General features: G+C 31.5%; 1 long non-coding RNA gene across 1 annotated transcript; it reads left to right on the top strand.

Annotated features, from left to right (window-relative positions):
* The first annotated feature begins 20,264 nt into the window (after positions 1-20,264).
* On the top strand, positions 20,265-21,093 carry LOC131602621 (uncharacterized). The gene is made up of 3 exons (XR_009284116.1): positions 20,265-20,678; positions 20,779-20,858; positions 20,949-21,093. It is a non-coding gene; the product is annotated as an uncharacterized LOC131602621 (long non-coding RNA).
* Positions 21,094-21,766: the final 673 nt, after the last annotated feature.

The following is a 21,766-nucleotide window of genomic DNA, read 5'->3' as shown; positions in this document are numbered from 1 at the left end:
TTTTCAGTAGGCACATGATCCAGAGTAATGACATTGTCTTTTATAAATTTTCTAATGAAATAATGTCATATATCAATGTGCTTGGTACGACTATGCTGAATTCAATATTTGGAAATATCAAAAAAATGATGTCATGTTGTCAAAATATAATCTCATAACATCTTGAGTGACATTGTAATATTTCAATATCTGCTTTATCTATGAAAATTGGATACAACTGCTTTCAGCAATAATTTATTCAACTTTAAGTAAAAAAAATATGAATTGGAGACCAAAACTATTTAAATTTAAAATAGAATGATTAATTTTGTGAATTATATAAAATATGAAGATTAAATCTATCATTAATTATTTTATTTTATATTATTTTATAATTCACTAAAGCATTATAGATTTTTGTTCCCCAATAAACTTTAATGTCATGAATCATGATCGCATCCCCTGCTCCTTTAATATATTAATATAACAACTCTTTTTGTTAGTCTTATATGCAATAATGCAGCATCTTCAATTTTTAAATATTATCTTCAATAATAAAGTTTGATTGTGCATTCTATAGCTTTTGTTTTATTAGCAAAGATAATGAATTTAAAAAGGAAATATTGAGCACTCCATTCCCTTACAACATGTGTTCTTTAGCTTTTAATTATAGTCATAAAATTTTTAACATTATTGATGAATGAATAATATAGATACCAAAAAGGAAGATACCATTCACATGGATGCTGCATGCTGGAACCCTTGGTCCATTAATTTGATGCAAAACATGATTACTTATTATCTTTGATCTTGTCAAAATAATGCTCTTGGTGAGTGTGCCTACTTTAAAGTATATTTTATTTAAAATAAATATACGTAGTACTATTTAAGTATTAAGATGATTGCAGTGCAGGTACATTTGATGTATTATAACACATGTTAAAAAATATATAAAAATACTATTTCTTTATAGTTTATAATTATCTTAAAATGCATTAAAATAATTTATTATAAGGTCCCTGTTGGAGCATGGGTTTTGAATAGAGACAAATTATAACCGGACAAAAAACAACTAACATTATTTTCAAACTTTTTATTTTCTAGCAAAGTACTGCGACACATATCATCACGATCATTATTAATATTATTATGTTGTACTAAAATTTTATAAAAACTAATTATTTTTACACCCTAATAGATTACATATAAGCAAAATTTAATACACGTCAAAGAGGTATTATATAATGGTGACTTGTAGGACTCATATTTTTGTGTGGATTGAAGTGGACTGGTGTTTATATCCTTAGGGAAAAAAAGTGTTATTCAAATGTGTGAGTTTTGATGTTAACGAGGTGATAAAAAATTCTTAAATCTTTATCACGGGGTGCCCAATAATGATTCATGATATATTAAATTGTAATCTTCACCATAAACTCGTATCATATGAAAATACTAACTTATTGTCTATTTTATAATTGGTTGCTTGGACTAAACATGATTAACTTTTAATTAGTAAATTAATTTTCTATTTGACAAAAGAGATTAATTATACAAAGACGAATCTAAAAAATAAATAAGATTTTTGAAAATTAACAAGTGTACCATAATAATATTACACAACTACAATAAAAATGAATTTTTTTTCTATGCATTTAATTAATGAATACAAAATAGCGTCTAATTATATAGTTATTGTTACTGTCTTGAACGGGAGAGGCACTGGAGTCGTGGCCCAAAGAAGGCCCCAATATGTCATAATATTCCCTGCATGACAGGAACATTATCTTGGAATAAAGCGAGATTCGAATTCAAGATCTATCCAATTGGTTCCTACATTATGCGTTTAAAGATTAACCGTTTGTTATATAAAAGGAAAAAAATATTATTTTTCAAGTATACAATCCAAATTTAAATTTAATTCACCTATCTTACTCATATATTGATTAAGTGTTGGAGTACTAATCTTGAAGGTTAGCACCTCTTCCCCCACTACATTGGAAGCTCAAGTCTACTATTGCACCTGACAACCTCTAGTATGTGATTAACAATGGTTTCCAAACAAAATAGTGGCACCGCCTATTAGAATAGACTTTTGATTCTCACATTTTCCACGATTGAATATTCCTATTTCGATTCACTAATTCCAAGGTTTTTCAGCCTAGCAGATCGGAGCTCCTGAAATCGAGCCATAATCTGCTATTTTCGATTTACTCTAGTGGCAAATCAACTATGATTTTCAAAATCTCCAAATCCTTTGACAATGGTGGGATTTAAAGTCACTCGCTCTTCTGCTTTGTGTGAAGCAGTCATTGCTACAACTGCTCAAGCCGCATAAGATCACCGCCTCCTCCTCGAGGCGGTGCAGACCAGGTTGTTATGAACTTTTCACTACATTTAGATCTCCTCTAAAATCCTCAGGTCGTAGGATCTATTATGAAAATCCAACAAGGTTGGCATTCGCTCAGAACTCAGCACCATAAATCAACCTCAAGATCGAAGGAACTGCACGATTTCCACTTAGAAGAAAGCATGCACAGCGTGAATCCAAATGGGAACATAATGCAGGAAGCCGTTCCCAAGAGAAGTTGAATTATCATCCTCGAGCCGACCACGTCATAAAGAGACGCATCTCTAAAATCTCCAAATCACTAAAAGAGCATGAGACATCAAACTCTTCCTCACAGTCCTGGAGGAGTTCGAGGTAGTCACATTTCTCTTGAGGAACAAATAGAGAAAACACCAGTGAAGAATCCACAGAAGCATCCTCTTTGTGCTCGTATCCTAGACAGCCAAATACTAATGTAGGTGGAAAAACCTCCAAAGCCAACAAGGCATCAAAGTGTAAACTATTTGCACTAACATTGACAAGATCTTCTAGACTTTGGTTCAAAGCTCTTCCAGAAGGCATAATTGATTCATGGACCGATATGTGCGAGGGCTTCACCAATGATTTCAAACCTCAGAAAATGCAGGGGAAGAAAGGAAGCTTGCGGTCGTACATCGACTGTTTCATACAAGTAGATGTGGAAGTATGATGAGATTAAGAGGACCTCAAGTACTATGTTGGACAAAAAAACAATGTTGTAGTAATTGTTCCAACAAAAACCACAATGTGGTGAATATATTTATCATATCCACAATGATTGAGTATATCCTAGCACAAGGACAAGGTGAATGCATTTGTGATGATAGCGTATTGTGTGAAAAACAAAATAGAGGGGGTGTACTTAGCGCAATTGATTGGTCGTGTGCTAATAATAAACAAGAGAATAATAACTAGTATAGATAAATATACGTCTTAGAAGTGAGGATTCCAATGACTACTCTGATAACAACTCTGATTTATTATGATCTTTTACAAAAACAAAAAATTACATCCATACAACCTCCCTAGTATTAGGAGTCTTTGATTACAGGGCAACCGCCTTTGTCAAATCAACTTCCCAAGTATTGGGAGTCTCCAATTGCTAAGAAAAAGGTTTTGTACCACGTAGATTATTGGGTAATTTTATAAAACACATAGTTATACCTTGCAGCCTCCTAAGTACTAGGATTTTTCAATATCAAGGATATATGTTTGTCAAAGCAAACTCCCATGTAATCGAAGTCTCTAATTGCTGATATAAAAAATTTATAGCACATACAACTGTAATAATGACCGATATTATTCCCATCACAATGTAAACGATTATTACAATCTCATAGTCCTGTCAATCGGGTAGACAAATTATTGTTGAGTCTTATTGCTCTCTAGATCAATTTTCCCAAAGAGTCATTACACAAACAATCACATAGAATTATATAAAGTCACATGTTTAGGATATAGCCCTCTATACAAAACCTAATAAAGGAAACTAGTCACTCATCCTTAAGAGATTCATGGTTTTTACAATTAGAAAATAAATATTAATACATATAATGATGAATAATAAACTCATATTGATATCCTTTGTTAACACATTCATCTAACTCATAAAAACACCTTAGATGATACAAAATTGGACCCTTAATGACTAAAAATGAATTTCTATTCATAATTAAAATTATAAACTTATGCAATCACACTACATTGTGCTCTAATCGTGTTGTGCATTAACATTTATAATGTTTTTCATGTCTTGGAAGAGATTTGAGATCACGCCATTGTATCGTTGGCGTGTTGCTTTGACCTTTAGACGTTGAATTGTGCCACTATAAGGTACATGTGCACCATAATTTATATGTTTTTTGTAGTCTTCTATGAATTTTCTCTGTACTTCGTGTTTCATAATAAAATACTACAAAATATGTCTGGTCATGGTGATTTTTGCATAGTTTGATCTTTTCCAAGATTCTTTGGATTCTTTATTAAGAATCTACAAAATGAAAAAACATACTCAAAAAGATCAAATTTAGATACTTAAAATATAGTATGAAGATTTGACATCATTACCCGTTGTATTTTAAGAACAGTACCATCATGTGCGTTTATTCTAACAATATCAATCTCAACAACTTCTAAGATTTAATAATTATCCATGAATATAGATCCTTCTGAAATAGGTTCATAGGTGCAAAAACCAATCATTGGACGGAGTCATATTCCATATGGCTCCCAAGTCCTATATCTATACATAAATTAGGGTATTTCCACCTCTAGAAGATGTTATGTTATACAAGATTTCTCTATTATCTAAGGTAGATGGAACACAACCTTGGGGGGTTGATGCTTTTGATGTCGTTTCTCCATTTCTCTAGTTGTTCCAACATTCATTCTTCAAGTTCCCTATCATAACACTTATAGCATTTAAGATTCTTTCTTCTCTAAGATTTTGATCTACCACGATCTTGACTCCCACTAGATCCTCACTTTGTTTATATGAATCTCAACATCACTAAAGTTTACGCTTGTTTTCTAACATTTCATCTTTATTCTTGCATCTAGAATGAATAGAGTCAACCACACTGTTGTTTGTAATGTTAACGTTCATTTTTAACTATGGTAAAATATGGCGATGTGAGCTGAGAAAAAAGTGTATTCATAGTGTTCATGCAATATGGATTCTTTCATATAGAAAGTAGAGCCTCATTTTTAAGAATTTGTGATATGGATTCTTTCATATAGATAGTGTAGAGCCACATTTTAAAGAAAATTCTTGTGTGAAGTGACTTGACCTCATAAGATTTAATAAGAGCATCACATATTTTTATTATAGTCTTTTTTTCTACAACACTTCACATACCGAGTTAGTCATTGCTAAGTGCCAATTGGAAACAACATTGCCATCCATCTATTTCCACTTTTGATCAGTGATATATGTAGGTCTTCCTCAACCGCGTCTCGAAAATTTTCTTCTCTCAGAACTTCATTTATCTTTAATTTCCATAGTGAGAAATTACTCTCAGTAAACTATTTTACCGCGAAAAGTAAAATATATGTACTTGCTATAAAAGCACAATAAGGGACAATCCCTTACTGCGTAGGGCTATCTGAGATTTTAGAATTTAAGATGTGCTGAGAGGTTGCCCATATGAGCTCTTGAATATATTTTGGAAGGAAATTTCATGATTTGTTGGCGCTGATGGAGGTTAAGGACATTTCCTCCAAAAAAAATGGTTGTAACAACACAAATCGTCCATAGCGGCGCATATATCCGCCATGGTCTCACGATTAATATTGGAGCTACTGTCGACAAAAGTAATTGCTCACCTGTTCATTATACTAGAAAAAATAGTGGTGGTGGGTCATGCGTTGGTTGTTGATCTATAAGTGCGACCCATGTCAATTTTATCAAAACCTTGTGATAAGCACCGCTTGTATCTTTTAGCCAGTACAATATACATAAAAAAATATACATAAGCAATATAGGGGTGCAGTTACCGTGCATAGATAAAAATCTATGCACCATGCATAGATTATTATGGACCCTTGGATCATTGGATCAAATTCTAGACATCAATTGTTATTACTCAATACTCAATACTCACCACTCAATACTCAATACTCAATACTGGATTAAAAACATGACCCAATGGCTTATGTAGGCTTATGCATGATGCATAAGTAAAATCCTTATGCATATTAGCCAAAGCCGCAATATAGTATGTTTTATCCTATAATTGAACAAATCTAGTACATAATTAACGATATACAACCTAACATCAGAATAGTAACAATAAACAGTAATCACAAAAATAGTGATAATAAACAGTGATAATAAACCACTAAGTCTGATATATGTTAGGTGCTAGAGTAACGTAATAATATTATGCAATTAAAATAACAATGAGAAACATTAATATTTTCTCTTTGTTTATTTCTTTTTATGCAAATTATATAATCAATACGAAGTAACCTCTATTTATATATTTATAGTTATTATTTATTTATCGGCTAAAAAGAAATTTATTTTATATTTTAGATTTTTTATGATAAAAACTTTACCACCGTTTATTCCATAAAAAAGTTGTATGGTGTTTGATTTCTATCACTTAGGAGGCGTTTGTTTCATGATTGTAAATTTATTCCTAAGAATGTACGAATGTAAGCTAGAATATTTTTCATTCCAGTATTGAAACTTATTAAATTATACATAGAAACTTTTTATTTTCAGGAATGCATTTTGCACATAATTTTATCACTTTTCATTCTCAAGTAATTGGGTGAGAATCTTAAATTCTCACGGGAATAAGAAATAACCACACATAACTTTTCACTCTCATATATTTTAGTTCATTTATTTTTTTTTATTTTATAATTAAAATTAAATATATTAAATAAATATTCGAAGACAATTAAATCTTTTCACCAAACACATAAAAGGGGATAAAATTCCCAAAAATAATATTTCCAGAATTAAATTTTAATCCATGAAGATTTCAGATTCTCACATATACCCATATATACGTCTTTTTTTCCCAAGATGCATTGTATACATGTGACAGTAATTGCAAAATTTAACATGATTTAGGACTAGTTGGTTTTAGCTTAAAAGTTGATTTTTTTTTTAAAATGATTTTTAGAAAAATTTATTTTAAAATATATAAAGTTTTTTAAAATTTGGCGTTTATAATTTAAAAAGGTAATTTGACATCTTATAACATAAATATATATTATTATTGAAAATTAAAACATATTCAAAATTATAATTATTTTTAAAAAAAATTTAAAAATGATATTTATGAAAAACTATTTAAAATAGTTTCAAATTAAACTGATTTTTTAAAATTTTGTTATTAAAAAAATTATAACAAAATGATGAAATATCTAAAATAATATTTTTAAAATAATTTTATATTCAAAGTTTTTTTAAGAAATATTTATTAAATTTTCTTAAAAAATATATATATAATACTATTAAATATTTTTAGAAATATTTATAAATTTTCTTAAAACAAAAATATATAACTATTAAATCTTTTAAGAAAAAGCTGAAATAAACCGAAATTAATATTTTTTCAAAATACTTTTTTTCTCAGTAAGACATAAGTATTTCATATTGAGTCTTTTTTAAATATTTATAAAGCAACTTGTACTCTTGTTAATTCATTTCTCTTTTGCTTATAAAAAAAACTTCCAGTGTATTTAGCGCAATAATCGGGGGAGAGTCGAGTTCGGGAGAACTATTGTACTCACACTTGTATTTATTCTCAACACTCCCCCTCAAGTGTGCGTCCACAATGCTCCCCCTCAAATGGAAACTCTTCTTTCAGGTAGACTTGTATCGCATATGCGGAACACATACCACGACCATGTGGAGATACTTTCGATACAAGTAAGTCGTTACCTTTCTCGAACCAAAGGCTCATGATATAATTTGTTAGCGCAACAATTGGGGGAGGATCGAGTCGGAAGTATTGTTATTTTCGGGGACATTCCACTTGAGCAACACACCTTTGTGGGAGACACACCACTTCTCCACCTAAAACCTTAAAGTAATAGGTGAGTGGATTCTCCCACTTATATATACATAACTCACCACATACATTTTACTTGTATTTATTCTCAACATATTTTGGAATCAATGTTTTTCACATTTGTGTTTCATTCTAAACAATGAGATTAATTAAGCTTGTTTCGAGCCAACTTACTTTGCAAAACATTAACTAAAAACAATTCTATATACTATATAACTTATTTTTAATTGAATAAATCCTTAGAGTTTAAGCTTACATTAATTGTTATGAATAAACCCATTGAGCTAATTCAACTAACTGTTTGGTTGTTATGTTTGTTGGCGTAGACTTAAAATTTTAATTAATATAGACTATTGCTAAATCATCAATTCTTATAATATCACTTTTGCTTTACAATGTTCAAGGAGTAGTGACCATGAATCCCGTTTTTCTCAATGAGTTAAGCACATGTCTCTAATTTTTAATTAATTAAATCCGTAGTCTATACTCTATAAGTTGACCTAATTATAAATAAATCCACATAGCTAAGTTTGGAAAATTTTCTTTAATGAACATTTTCTATGAGCATTGGTGGTTAGTTGTTTGGAAACTCTTAAATTTTGATAAAGTCAATTATTGATTCCTAAGTCAATTCTTATATAACATGGTTTGCTTATACATATTGTATTAGTGCGTATTACTCCTGTTTTTCTCGACAAGTTAAGCATAAGTTTCTTAGTCGGTGCTTATCTTATCTTTTATTTATTTATGGGTTAATTAAGACATTCAACTATAAGACATAATTTAATTTTGGAGATAACAACGAGACATAGGTTGACACATGGTTTTTCATAGATAAGTTTTATAATTATGGAACTGAATAAAGAATATCATTGCTCAATGAAACTGAGGCATCAACCAATCGATGCATGCACAAGAAAACAGTCATGGGAAGCAATTAGTATGGAATGGAATAACAAAGAATATAGTGAGCCAAGAATCTCCAAGCTATGAAAGGATGAATTGACTTTAGTGTTTGGAGATTAATATATGAGTTTGATTGATAAGAGTTATATATTCAATTTTCAAACTAACTAACAAAAATAATAAGAACTTCCTCTCTCCATTTCTTTTTAGTTGTCCTTTAAATTATATATATTTGATGTTAAGATAAAGTAAAAACATGATAGAATTGTTATATGTAAAAATGCAAAATTTTGAATAGTGCAGGACTTTTTCAAAGCTAGAAGAACCACTAATTGTTTAAACGTTAATCAGGCCAGCCTAAAGGACCAGAGAGTCTAAACTAGGGCTTTAGATTAGGTTGAACTGTCAAAATGATCTAGCCCACGTGGGCCGACCCAAAAAATTATAGGGTTTCCGGCCTTCCGCCTTAAAATTAGAGTCTATATTTGGCTTTTTTAGCTCAATCCTAAAAAATCCACTATCCATTAGGGCTAGTCCATATGGGTCATAGATAGCCCATTAGACCCGCATAATTATAAATTTTAAAAAATATATTTATATTTATATTATCTTACTCCAAAATAGCATATTGATTTTTCTCACTTCACTAAATTTTTTTTTTTTTGAATCAAAATAAACTTTTATTGATAGATTCAAAAACCATACAAACAAGTGATCCAAAGGATCCAACTAGCAACTCAACAAAAGTACAACCAGAACTCCTTCACGGTAAAAGCAATGCACCTACATGCTTTCTAAGAGAAGGGTGTTGCCAACACTTAAAAACTATTGCATCTATGATTCTGTTAATGATAACCATAGAATCAATATGATTACCAAACGATATAGTATTTCTGTAGAGCCAACACTCATGCACCGTTTCCGTAAACGCACATTTCAAGAGCTTACTCCGCCATCCCTTCTTTTTACATTGTTGAATTATCCAAGGCAGCTCTTCTTTCCAATTCTTGGGTGTATGGTGAACCCCACTCCAGTTTAGAACTTTCTGCCATATAACCTCCAGCTGGGGACACTTGAAGAGAAGGTGATCCTGTGTATCTATCTCCTTGCAGAAACAACAATCATTGTTACCATACATACCGAAACGCATCAGTCTTTCTTTCGTGGCCAGTTTATAGTGACATGCCATCCACAAAGTATGAATTGCCTTAGGTCTAGCTATATTCCCATACATCATGGTTCTCCATTCCACATTCTGTTCTTCTTCAATTAAAGCCAAGTACAATCCTTTGGTATAGAATTTCTCCTTGGTTAACATTTGTTGCCATGCTTGTACATTACAAACTGTATCTCTAACTTTCAGAATTTTCTTCAAGATCCACGAGCTAGAGTTCTTTAGAGGAGTATCCAAAATAGATTGGTGTTTTGTATAGTAGCTATGGATCCATCGAACCCATAGACTATCCGCCTTACCACTAAGGTTCCACAAGTTTTTTGCAATGCACGCAGTGTTCCAATGCAGAAGACCTATGATGTTCAGACCTCCCTTACTTTTTGGCTTACAAATCGTCTTCCACGCAACCGGACTCTTTCTAGTTACAACATCACTGCCAGTCCACAAAAATGACCTGCAAATCGCTTTCACTTCACTAAATTTTATCTCTATTTTATTCAATCTTTCTCTTTTAATTATTATACATTAATATAATCAACATTTTTTCATCGTATTATATTAGTTTTTCTCTTATAATAAATATTCAAGTATGATTTTATACAATTTAAACATATATGGTATTTAGAAACACATTATAGTATTTATAAGAGATAATGTAGTACTTAAAAATGTATTATGTTTAAAATAACATAATTTTTAATTTTATCTATAATAAATATTATGGAGTTTTAATTTTAATTTTTTAAAATGAAAAAGCTCATTTAGGACTGGGTAGCCCGAAGCCCATTTAAGGCCAGACTCGGGTAGTAAATCTCGAACCCATATTACAAAAGACCTTTTTGGCCCAGCCCTAAAAAGCCCAGAACCCGCCAGGACTGACCTATTTAGGGCGTGGTAGCCCATTTTGACAGCTCTAAGATTAGGCATGGCAAATAAAACCACCCCGTTGCCTGTATCTGCCCCGAAATTAATGGGGAAAACCTGGTTTAACTGGGTGCGGGGAAAATCTGATTTTTATTTATGGGTTCAGGTGCGGGGGCGTGTGATGCTAGTACCTGCCCTGCACCCGCACGCGTCCCGCACCCTCCAACTAAATTTAATTAATTTAATTTATTTTTAATAGTTTTACACTTTTTAATATTATAATATCATATTTATTAGAATTATTATTTATTTTTTAAAAAATATAATTTGAATAAAAATATTACATAAAAATGTTTTTAAAATAATTTTTAATTATTGATTTTTATTTTTATTGAAAAACCTATAAATTTTAAAAAAATTAAAATTTTATTCGGACGAGTGCGGGACGGGCGAGATGAAACCCGTTTCTTGTTGGAGGTGGAGGAACAAATATTAGCCCCGACCTGATTTGAGCGGGGACGAGTTTGGGTGGTAAATGCGAGTCTGGGTGTGCTTAAACCTGTCTCCGACCCACCCCATTGCCATCCATACTTTAGATATCATGATTTAGAATAAAAAATAATTTTAAATAATTTAATTTTGTTATAAATATATAATATTGTTAAATTCTTCATAAATGTTTTTTTAGTTGAATCGGCAATGACTTGTATTCACAAGTTCATAATATTCAACTCTTTGATTTAAAATGGTTATAAATACAAACACATATGATGATGACAATTAAGGTGTCAAAGTTTAATTTGACATCAAATCTCAACCGTTAAAAAAATTGATTAAACAATCGTATTAAATGAAATAAAATTTTATATATATATATATATATATATATATATATATATATATATATATATATATATATATATATATATATATATATATATATATATATATATATATATATATATATATATATATATATATATATATATATAGAGGAGGGATCAAATTACACCCGAAGAGTTACACCACGAGTTACACTCGTTCAATAACTACATCTCGAATTAATATTTTTTAAATTTAACCGTTGGATTGAAACATAATATCATATAGATCATATCTATAAAGTTTGAGCTTAATCTATAATGATTTACTATATCATCAAGATATCCAAAGATTAACGTCAAAATGAGTTTTCATATAACGTTAATTTTAATGTAATTCAATGACATAGTAAATCATTATAGATTAAGCTCAAACTTTATAGGTATGATCTATATGATATTATGTTTCAATCTAACGGTTGAATTTAAAAAATATTAATTCGAGATGTAGTTATTGAACGAGTGTAACTCGTGGTGTAACTCTTCGGGTGTAATTTGATCCCTCCTCATATATATATATATATATATATATATATATATATATATATATATATATATATATATATATATATATATATATATATATATATATATATATATATATATATATATATATATATATATATATATATATATATATATATATATATATATATATATATAAAATAGGGCATATCATATGAGAATGGCATATTTATATGAGAATGTGAGAATGAATCTGAACCATTGGATTTTAAAATAAATGGTGGAGATTATGGGTGAATCTTTTTTTCTCTATCTCCTACTTCATTTATTTCAAGATGCAGGAGAGAGAAAAAAAGATTCAACCATAATCTCCACCATTTATTTTAAAATTCAATGGTTCAGATTCATTCTCACATTCTCATATAAATATGTCATTCTCATATGATATGCCCTCATATATATATATATATATATATATATATATATATATATATATATATATATATATATATATATATATATATATATATATATATATATATAAATTCTAACTAATTTCTATATTAAGAACTAACATTTGTTTAAAAATAATTTTGTAAAGATTAAAAGTTGATGTTTTTACACATACACCAAATATAAAATGTTGAAATTTATAGAAACTAAAATAATTTAAAAGCCTAATAACTACTATAAAAATAAATTTAATACACATTAAGAGGTTATTAAATTTTTTTTTAAATAATAGTCAGATAATGGTGACTTGTGAGAGGAAAGAAAAAGTCGCAATTTTTGTGTGGATTGTAGCGGTCTGTTGTTTATGGTTAGTAAAAAAAACAACGTTTTATTCAAGTGTGTTAGTTGTTATTCAATCATGATTCATCACACACCATATTGAACAACAAAAATTACCAACGTATGTACCATATGATAAGAAAAGAAAAACTATATTTTATATTGGTTTCCTTCTATTGTTTGACAAGAATATTTATTACAAGAAGATGAATCCATAATATAAATCGTTAGAGATAATTCAACTAACTATTTGGTTTGTTGGCGTAGACTAAAAGTTTTATTAAAGACTATTGCTTAGTCAAGTCTTAAAATATAACTTACTTTCCTACGTTTTAGAAGTCTCTTATTTTAATTAAATAAATCCATAAATTAAGTTAACCTTAATGCTACAATAAACAAAACCACATAACTAAGAGCATCTCCAATGGTGTAACCCATTTTTAGGTTCTTTATGAGTCCCACTAACCACATCATCTTAAAATAATTTTTATAATTTTTATTTTAATTGTATAATTCCAAAAAGTTATTATTGGGCCCACAACTTTACCTCATAAACTAATTTGATTGGGTACCACAATTTTTTCATAGTTGCATTGCAATGCAATGGTACTATGATGTGGCATGTCTAGGTGGAGAACTCAGAAAAAATACCACCATTGAAGATGCTCTAAGATGAATTAGTTGTTTGGTTTAATGAACATTTTCTAAGAATATAGGTAGTTAGTTGTTTGGAAAGTTTTAATGAAATTTATATTAATTGCAAAGTCAATAATAATAACACGTTTGCTTATAGACTTTGTATTACTTATTGGCTAATTAAGACGTTCAACAAGTTAAGCATAAGTCTATTAGGCGGTGCCATTTTCAGATTACTTATTGGAAAATCAAGACATTCAACTATAAGACGTACAAGTTTTTTTTGGTGATAACAACTAGACATAGGTTGACAATTGACATGTTGTTTTTAATTAGCAATTTCATAGTTAGGTACTAAATTTCGGTAACCGAATAAAGGATATCAATGCTCAAAGAAAATTGTCGCATCAACTAATCGGTGCTTACATTTGGCAATAAATGGATAAGGCATTATTTATCTCAATTTCATTCCATTTCATTTAAGGTATAAAAATTAATTTATGTTTAAAGAGTCGGGTAAAAAATTTTATCTCTATTTTCACTATATTCATCTTGAATCTTAAACTGATTTAGGCGTTGAAGTGTTAATTATGTAGGTCCAGTCTGTCCCACCATAAAGAAGATCGAAGCCACCGTTTAAGATCATCAGTTTTCCAAATGCTTTAATTTCTGGTTTTTAAACGAAACAGTGGCACCGTCAATGGGAAACAACTTTTGATTCCTATAGTTTCCACAATTTCAAATCTAATCTCCGATTTATCAATTCGCAACCTCCTTAGGTCAATGAATCATGAACAAATCGACTTCTAATTTCTACACTTTTCAAGAATTCACATTCTCTTTTCAACTCCATTGTGCGAACATAAAAGCTTTAGATATGGATTCCTGCGATTTCATATTCAAATCTCCGATTTATCATTTCGCAACCTCCTCATATCTCAGAATTGAAAACGTTCAGAAGAAAACATAGAGATTGTTGAAGTATGCCTTAAAATCTTTATTGATGAAGAGAAAGAAAACACATTTGAAGAATATTTGAAGATTGCATGAACTAGTATAGTGAAAATTCCACGAAGTATTTAAGAAAGTCGAAAAATCAAAAATTGGGAAAAATCGGATCAGCAGGTGCCCGAGTCGCGACTGCGGTGGCTACCGACAGAGCTCTAGTGGGCGGAGGATGGAGGAGGCGGTGGAGCCGCGACAGTTAGAACACTGATCGGCGGTGGAGGTTTGTGGTAATGCGGCGGTGGCCGGAGTGCACGATGATTTTTCCGCGGGGGTGGCGATGGTCGCTGGAGCGCAACGACAGCAGACGATGGTGCCGAAATCCGTACTGACGAAGATCACAGTGGCCGGTCAGCGGTATGTACGACAGTTCATGAAAAAGTTTCGTATGGCGGGTTGTTTCCAGTGATTTCTGGTGAACAACCGCTAGTCTTCCAAATTATTAAATGTATTTTGGTAACTTGCAGGATCGACTAGATTGATCCTAAGGATATGTGTCTAACAGTTTATGATTGTTATGACTGAGTTCATAGTTTAAAGGAATACTTTGAATGTAAAACTAATGTAAAGACAATGCAGTATGTAAAGACAAAATCTGAATAAAAGACATAAAAAGGCTTCGATGACAATTATAAAAGACAAGACTCAAAAAGAAAATATATGTAAATGACTTGAATTTGTAAAATTGAGACAAATGTAAATTACAAATGGTGTTACACGTACATTCTCAATAACAACTCTTTCTCTTTCACTTGGTATTTGAGCGACTTTTTGAGTGATTTATACAAAATGAACACCTATGAATCCTACTACTAAGATCTTTATTTATACTAATTCGACCCTAATGGTCTTACTCTAATAGAACGCCACGTTGTCCTTTTGCATGCGCTTCGATTCCCTGATGCTTCCACGTGTCTTTCTAACCAAATGCATCACTTTGAAATTCGAAACATTCCTGCTTGAAGTTCTGAAATGCGAAACAACGTGACTTCGCCAACACGTATCTTTCAAAAAATACTTCGAAATATCCCAAGTCTTTCGTCTCTTCGACTTCGAGGATATTACAACCCATGCCTTTTTTCGACTTAGAAAAAACTTTGATATAAAGAAACTTAAAAACAACCTTATAAATCTATTTTTCTCTTCGAAGCGTACAACTTTTTAGTAACTTCTATTTGTCAAAATCTCCAGCTAACACGGGTCAGGTGTGACCGTACAGTTTTCGGGATTGGTAAATCAACCAATTTTCTCAGTTTGCATGTTTTGGGGCTTTTAGGTTCGGTCCATGGTTCCATTTGCTAATGGTTTGTGATTTGGTATTTATTTGATGGGTTTTAGCTATTATGAATATGTATCTCTTCTGTTATTTGCAGTGTAACAATTTTAGCATTATAGAGCAAAATGGAGAAATAAGGGTTTTGGATTTAGGAAAATCTTTCAGAGTTATCTAGAAGGGTCAGGCAATACTTTTTGATACCTTGGGTTTGTGTGATTCTTATACTGAGAGTTGGAGAGATTGGGAAACACTTAGGTAGAAAATAGGGGTTTGTTCTTGGAAACTCTGAATGCGAACTTTATTTTCTTGGAACTCATTTGTAATCTCTTGTAACAATTTTTTTAGTATAATGAATTGGAGAGCTGCTATCTCTCCAGACATAGATCTTTTGATCGAACTGAGTAACCAAACCTTTCACCTTTTTACTCTTATTTTCTTCGGTTTTATTTTTGGCTTATTGATTATTATTGTTAAAGGCCATTTATTTTGGTTGCTGCTGTTCTTTGTCCCCACACATCAAATTTCTTGGTGTGATTGATCCGTGAATAGTTTCTTCTGATTAATTATTGGCTAAATTATTTCCAGGGTCCTTTAAGTTATTTAATTGTAACAAGTCAGTCCTTTATGTTTTTTTCGCTATATATAGATCTTTTATGTTAACTAACGCCTGCACCGTTGAATCTCTTTTTTTGCTTTATTTTTTTCTATTAAGTTTATTTTAACTTCTAAAATTCATATTAAATTCGTTTTTGGTCCAAAAATTCTAAAATAATTTCTAAAAATATTTCTTCTCACTTTACACTTGTAATTTTATGAGAATTTTATTTTCTGTTTTTACTATTTTTCTTTAATTTCTTCTTTTGCATGCATTTTAATTAGTTTAAAAATAAGGTTATGCACTTAAAAATTCTGAAAATTTTATTATATGATCCAATGATGGTCTTTGATCTATGTTAAGTGACATATCAATATCATTAGTGCCACTTCAGCTTTTTTAGAAAGGATTTTGGGAAAAAGGTCAACAGTGCTGACGCTAGTTAACATAAAAGACCCACATGTAGCGAAAAAAACATAAAAGACTAACTTGTTACAATTAAATAACTTAAGGGACTCTGAAGGTAATTTAGCCTTAATTATTCTATCAATTTTACAATAGAGATATATCACAGTCGATTCAACTGATCATCATCTCAACCCTGATCCTTCAAATTCTAAGATCTCATATTCTCTCTAGAATTCCACAAAGTAACAGAAGGAAGGATCTCAGATCCAGATCTAGGTTTATACTGGGATTTAAAGGCAATTTCCATGAAGGTCATATTGGAGATTCATAATCTATCTTCCGATCTAACATCGCTTGTACTTTCCACCGCTACTAGGGTACTTACTATGGCGACATCAAGGAAACGATGAATTCATAGTTAATAGCATGCGGATACAACAAGCTCATCTTTAGCATCGGGCACCAATCACATACTACAGTGCCTCCTATAGGCACCACAAGAGTTCCCCTAGATGCGTTGAGGTACTAGATGCATTAAGGTTTTCTCAAGTCGCGGCAAAGAGCAGAGGTTCATCTAGAATTTTTGAAGAAAAGTACCCCGAACTCTAGTTGCAAGAAGATCGGTCAATAGCTACTTTTGTTTAAGAGCAGGGTTCATCTAGAATTATTATTGTTATTATTATTATTATTATTAAAAAATACAAAGAAACAGTGTTGTCGATGATGAAACACTTGGCCAACAATCCACCTCTATTTAGTTCAAGTAACACTCAGCAAAATGATATTTCATATTGGTTGTTTGGGGTAATGTTAACTTCTTACTTTCTTTTCTAATTAATTGACTATTGACTCTTCTATCTACAATATAAGAAAATAAGTTGCTCTGGAAAGTACCAAATTGACCCTGCTGCTGTTTTGGGCTGCCACGTGGGATCTTCTGCTACCAGTTTCAACTCTTCCAATGCATGCTTCATTTTTTGAGATTAAAAAAATTCTTCCTTGAAAACAGCAATTTTTCTTCAAATTTTACTATATCCTAAAAAATATTATTAATCTTTTCACTCTATTCATTTGTTCTCTCTCATATCTTTCTCTGCTTCAAAACTCAACCCAAATCTATCTTCAACCCTAAACCATCTTCCATCTTCAAAGCTTAACCATCTTCATCGCCTTCCTCCGAGCTTTCTACATGGCAAGAACGTTGAAGAAACGGTTTGGTATATCACCGAAACAAGAATGGTGTGCAAAATGGTTTACAATGTCCGAATAAATTGAATTGTGATTTTAGGGTTTCATCTTTTTTTCTTCTGATTTTTTCTGATTTAGTGTTTGTTGTTTCAGGTTTGGTATTGCTGTTTCATCTACCATTGCTTCATCATTCAAGATGTTAAAGACAACATTATAGCATATTCCTCTTCCTCTTAATGTTCTTTCTTCTTCTTCTTCTTAATGTTCCTCTTCCTCTTAATGACAATATGGGTTTTTACGGATACTCATTAAAATTTGGGGAAAATCGGCGGCGACGGCGGTGCGAAAAGGGGAGCGAAGGACAAAAGGCTACTCCGGCGGCGGTGACGAATTCGTGACGAACGAGTGGGGGTCGGGATTCACAAATTTCCGGTAATAAGTGATGAAATTTTTTAGGCTTTTATTTCTATAGTATTGTTAGTTTACTTTTGGTTTTGTTGTTTGATTTCTTTAGATTCTACTTTTTTTTTCAGGAGGTAGAAGATAAGTGAATTTGGGTTCATGGCTAAACAAAGCTAAAGATCTAGGTATTGATAGAGGTAAAGATGGAAACTTCAATCAATATTGGGTATGCTTACTGCAATTCAATCTTGCTCAAATAAATTTAATATAGGAGTATTTTAGTTTATTGTTGATTTATTCAAGTTTCAAGTATGCCCACCAAGTGTTTGATGAACCTAAATTATAGCCTTAATTATTGCATAAATTTTTATTCTATAGTTTCTAAAAAAATGGTTTGATTGTGTTGTTGATAAAGAAGAAGAAGAAGAAGAAGAAGAAGAAGAAGAAGAAGAAGATGATTGTGAGTTAAAGGGAAATGAATCAGAGGTTGAATGACCTGATATGTCGGTTTTTACTGCATTTCTTTATTCGTTTTTGTCGCTGTTGTCCAATACTGGAGATAGTAGTGTAATTGTTGATGTGAGTGTGGCTGAAAATGATGACATAATGAATGAGAATTTGGTTGTTAAAGAAGGGTTTGTTATCTACAGGTAAACAATCACTTGCTAGAATGGGAGGGTTTCAAACTCAGGAGTGTGGGAGGGATGCTTTTGAAAGTGATGGGTGTGGTGTTGAGATGAAACATATTCATTTGTTGAAATAGGATCCTGGTAAGCCTTTGTTTGATTGTTTGCAGATGTTTCGGAATCTTTTAAAATCCTCTTTTTCTCCATTAGGTATTTCATGAGTTGTTTTGTGATAAGTTCTTTTATTTGTAGGTTGCCTTCAAAAGTGGCGAATTCAAACGACAAGTTATTTTTATTGGTGGATTAACTGATGGATTTCTTGCTACCGCATAAGTTCAGTATTTCATAATTTTCTGATGTTGAATATAATCTAAAATAATTTTTGGTTGACAGTATGTCAATAGATGAACAAAAGCAACTGTGAATTTTTCAAGCATGTGAGTTCTTAGTATAAACCTTCAATATTTTTTATCAAACGTGTGAACATGTAATTATAAAAAAAACAAGCCATTGTTATAGAATATTGACAGCACTATGGCAAACATATGTGGTGGGTTTTGGGCTTACCGCAATGGTAAATATCAACTGCTCTTGCGGATTTTTCCGCCATAACGTGCTATGACAGCGTCACCAAGCGGGATTTAAACTCTTCGCCATAGTACAATCTGCCATAGACAACACTCCCACTAGCTTGCAAATATTAGAAGAAATATTAGCCACTGTAATACATTAGTACATATGGCATCTTTGCTGAGGTTTTCGGCCATTCAAGTCATTTTGGAGGAATGGGAATGAGCGGCGGAAGCTGCGGAGGCATGAGGGGTCGGACGTGGGTGTCAAAACTTACGAGGAGAAGCGCGTTTTGGGGTAACACCATGATTTTATTCATCTCTTAATTTTCCTTTGTTTGAATATCTAGGTTTTTTGTGTTCTATTATTGCATAATTACTTTACTTTCGTGAGTTATGTGAATGTTTTCCATAGTTTGACATTATCATTGACGCAAAATATCTATAATTTGACATTGTTTTTATTTCTGTATATGTAAGCTGATACACTCATTGGTCATTAGGTACTCTGCGTAGCAGTTATTTGATGTTGTTGATGCTGTTGATTTTTATCATGGTTTTGTTCCATGGTGTCAAAGATCGGAGATAGTCAAACGCAATCTTGATGGATCATTTGAAGCATCCTTGAATTATGAGTTGTTGTTTTTTATTGTGATGGATCATTTAAAGTATGTCCACGGATAAAAGTAATGGTTATGAAGTTGTTGATGTGAGAATGACGAGTCGTTGATGTGGTTGGCAGATTTGAAGCGTTGCTTGAAGGTGATGCTGAAGAAATAATGTTGATGACGTAGGTTCTGAGTTGTTGCGGATTGGAGAGGGTGACGCTGCGTGAATGAAACCGATTTCGTGATGATGGATAGGTTGTTCTTGCTGCAAATTACGTGTCGAAGTTGCGATTTGGGTCGGAAATTGTTGCTGCGATATGACAGTGTGATGTGTTGAAGCTTGATTGCAGAAGGATTGCAAAGTTGAAGCTGAATCGTTGAAGCTGTGTGAAACTTTGAAATTCACAGGTGAGTTTTGTTTTTGTGATTCGGTTTGTAGGTGATGAAACTGTGTGGATGTGAAATCCGATTTGAAACTGATGCGTGTTGTTCTTTCTAAAATTTGCAGGTGAATTTAGTTTGGTGAAGATGATGAACATGTGTGATAGGTTATTTTGAAGGAATTGTCAGGTTATGCAGAATTTGAAGGTAAGGTTGAGGAAGTTTTTGTGTATGGTTTTGTGTTGATTTGAAGGTGCGGGTTCAATGAGTTTAAGGTTACTGAAGCTGAATTTTCAGGTTCTATGGATGGTACTCTAATGGAAGGTCAAATTATGGAGGAATATTTGTGCAGAATTTTATGGTGAATGATCAAATGAAATTCGGAGGAAGAAGTTTGAACAAATTTCTGCAGACTGACTTTACATTTTTCTTCCTCTCTTTTCATTTTTTAATGTGAAAGTTTATTTATTGTGTGAGAAAACTGAAATTTCTAGGGGGAAAGATTGAAAACTGAAGTGAGAATTTTGAATGTTTTAGAGGGAGGTTTGTAGCAGATATGTGTGAAGCTATTTTGAGCATTTGTAGCCTTTGATCATTTCAAATGTATGGTGAGGATTGAGTTGTTTGTGAAAAATCTATTATGACTGTTTTGAATTGTGAAATGTGAAGTTGAATATCTTTATTGACAATGACATGGATATTGAGTGGAGCAATGATCGTGATGACAATAATGGAAGTAATTTTAAATATCTTTATCCATTACAAAATTAAATAATACTTAATGACTATTATTATAAAATTAAATACTAATTAATATTTTTTATAACACTAGTACAGAAAATAGTTTCCGCAATCTACGATATGGATGATAACGATTTAGAAATTTTCGATGCCCGAGATAAACAGTCTTCTTTCCTTTTTCAAGCTGATGGTAACATGTGTCTTTTTCACATATATGACACGCTTTATGTTAGAACAAGATTTGTTCTTATCAATTATCTTAGTTTTGATGATAACAATAATATGAATTTTGCTTAAGATAATATGGTACTCTAATCCATTGCAATTTCCCTTTCAGGAAATATATAAAGAGTACGCATAATTCAGCGCTCAGA

Source organism: Vicia villosa, linkage group LG5 (genome assembly GCF_029867415.1).
Source record: "Vicia villosa cultivar HV-30 ecotype Madison, WI linkage group LG5, Vvil1.0, whole genome shotgun sequence".
Classification (NCBI taxonomy): Eukaryota; Viridiplantae; Streptophyta; class Magnoliopsida; order Fabales; family Fabaceae; genus Vicia; species Vicia villosa.
This window is presented reverse-complemented; position numbering and strand designations above follow the sequence as displayed.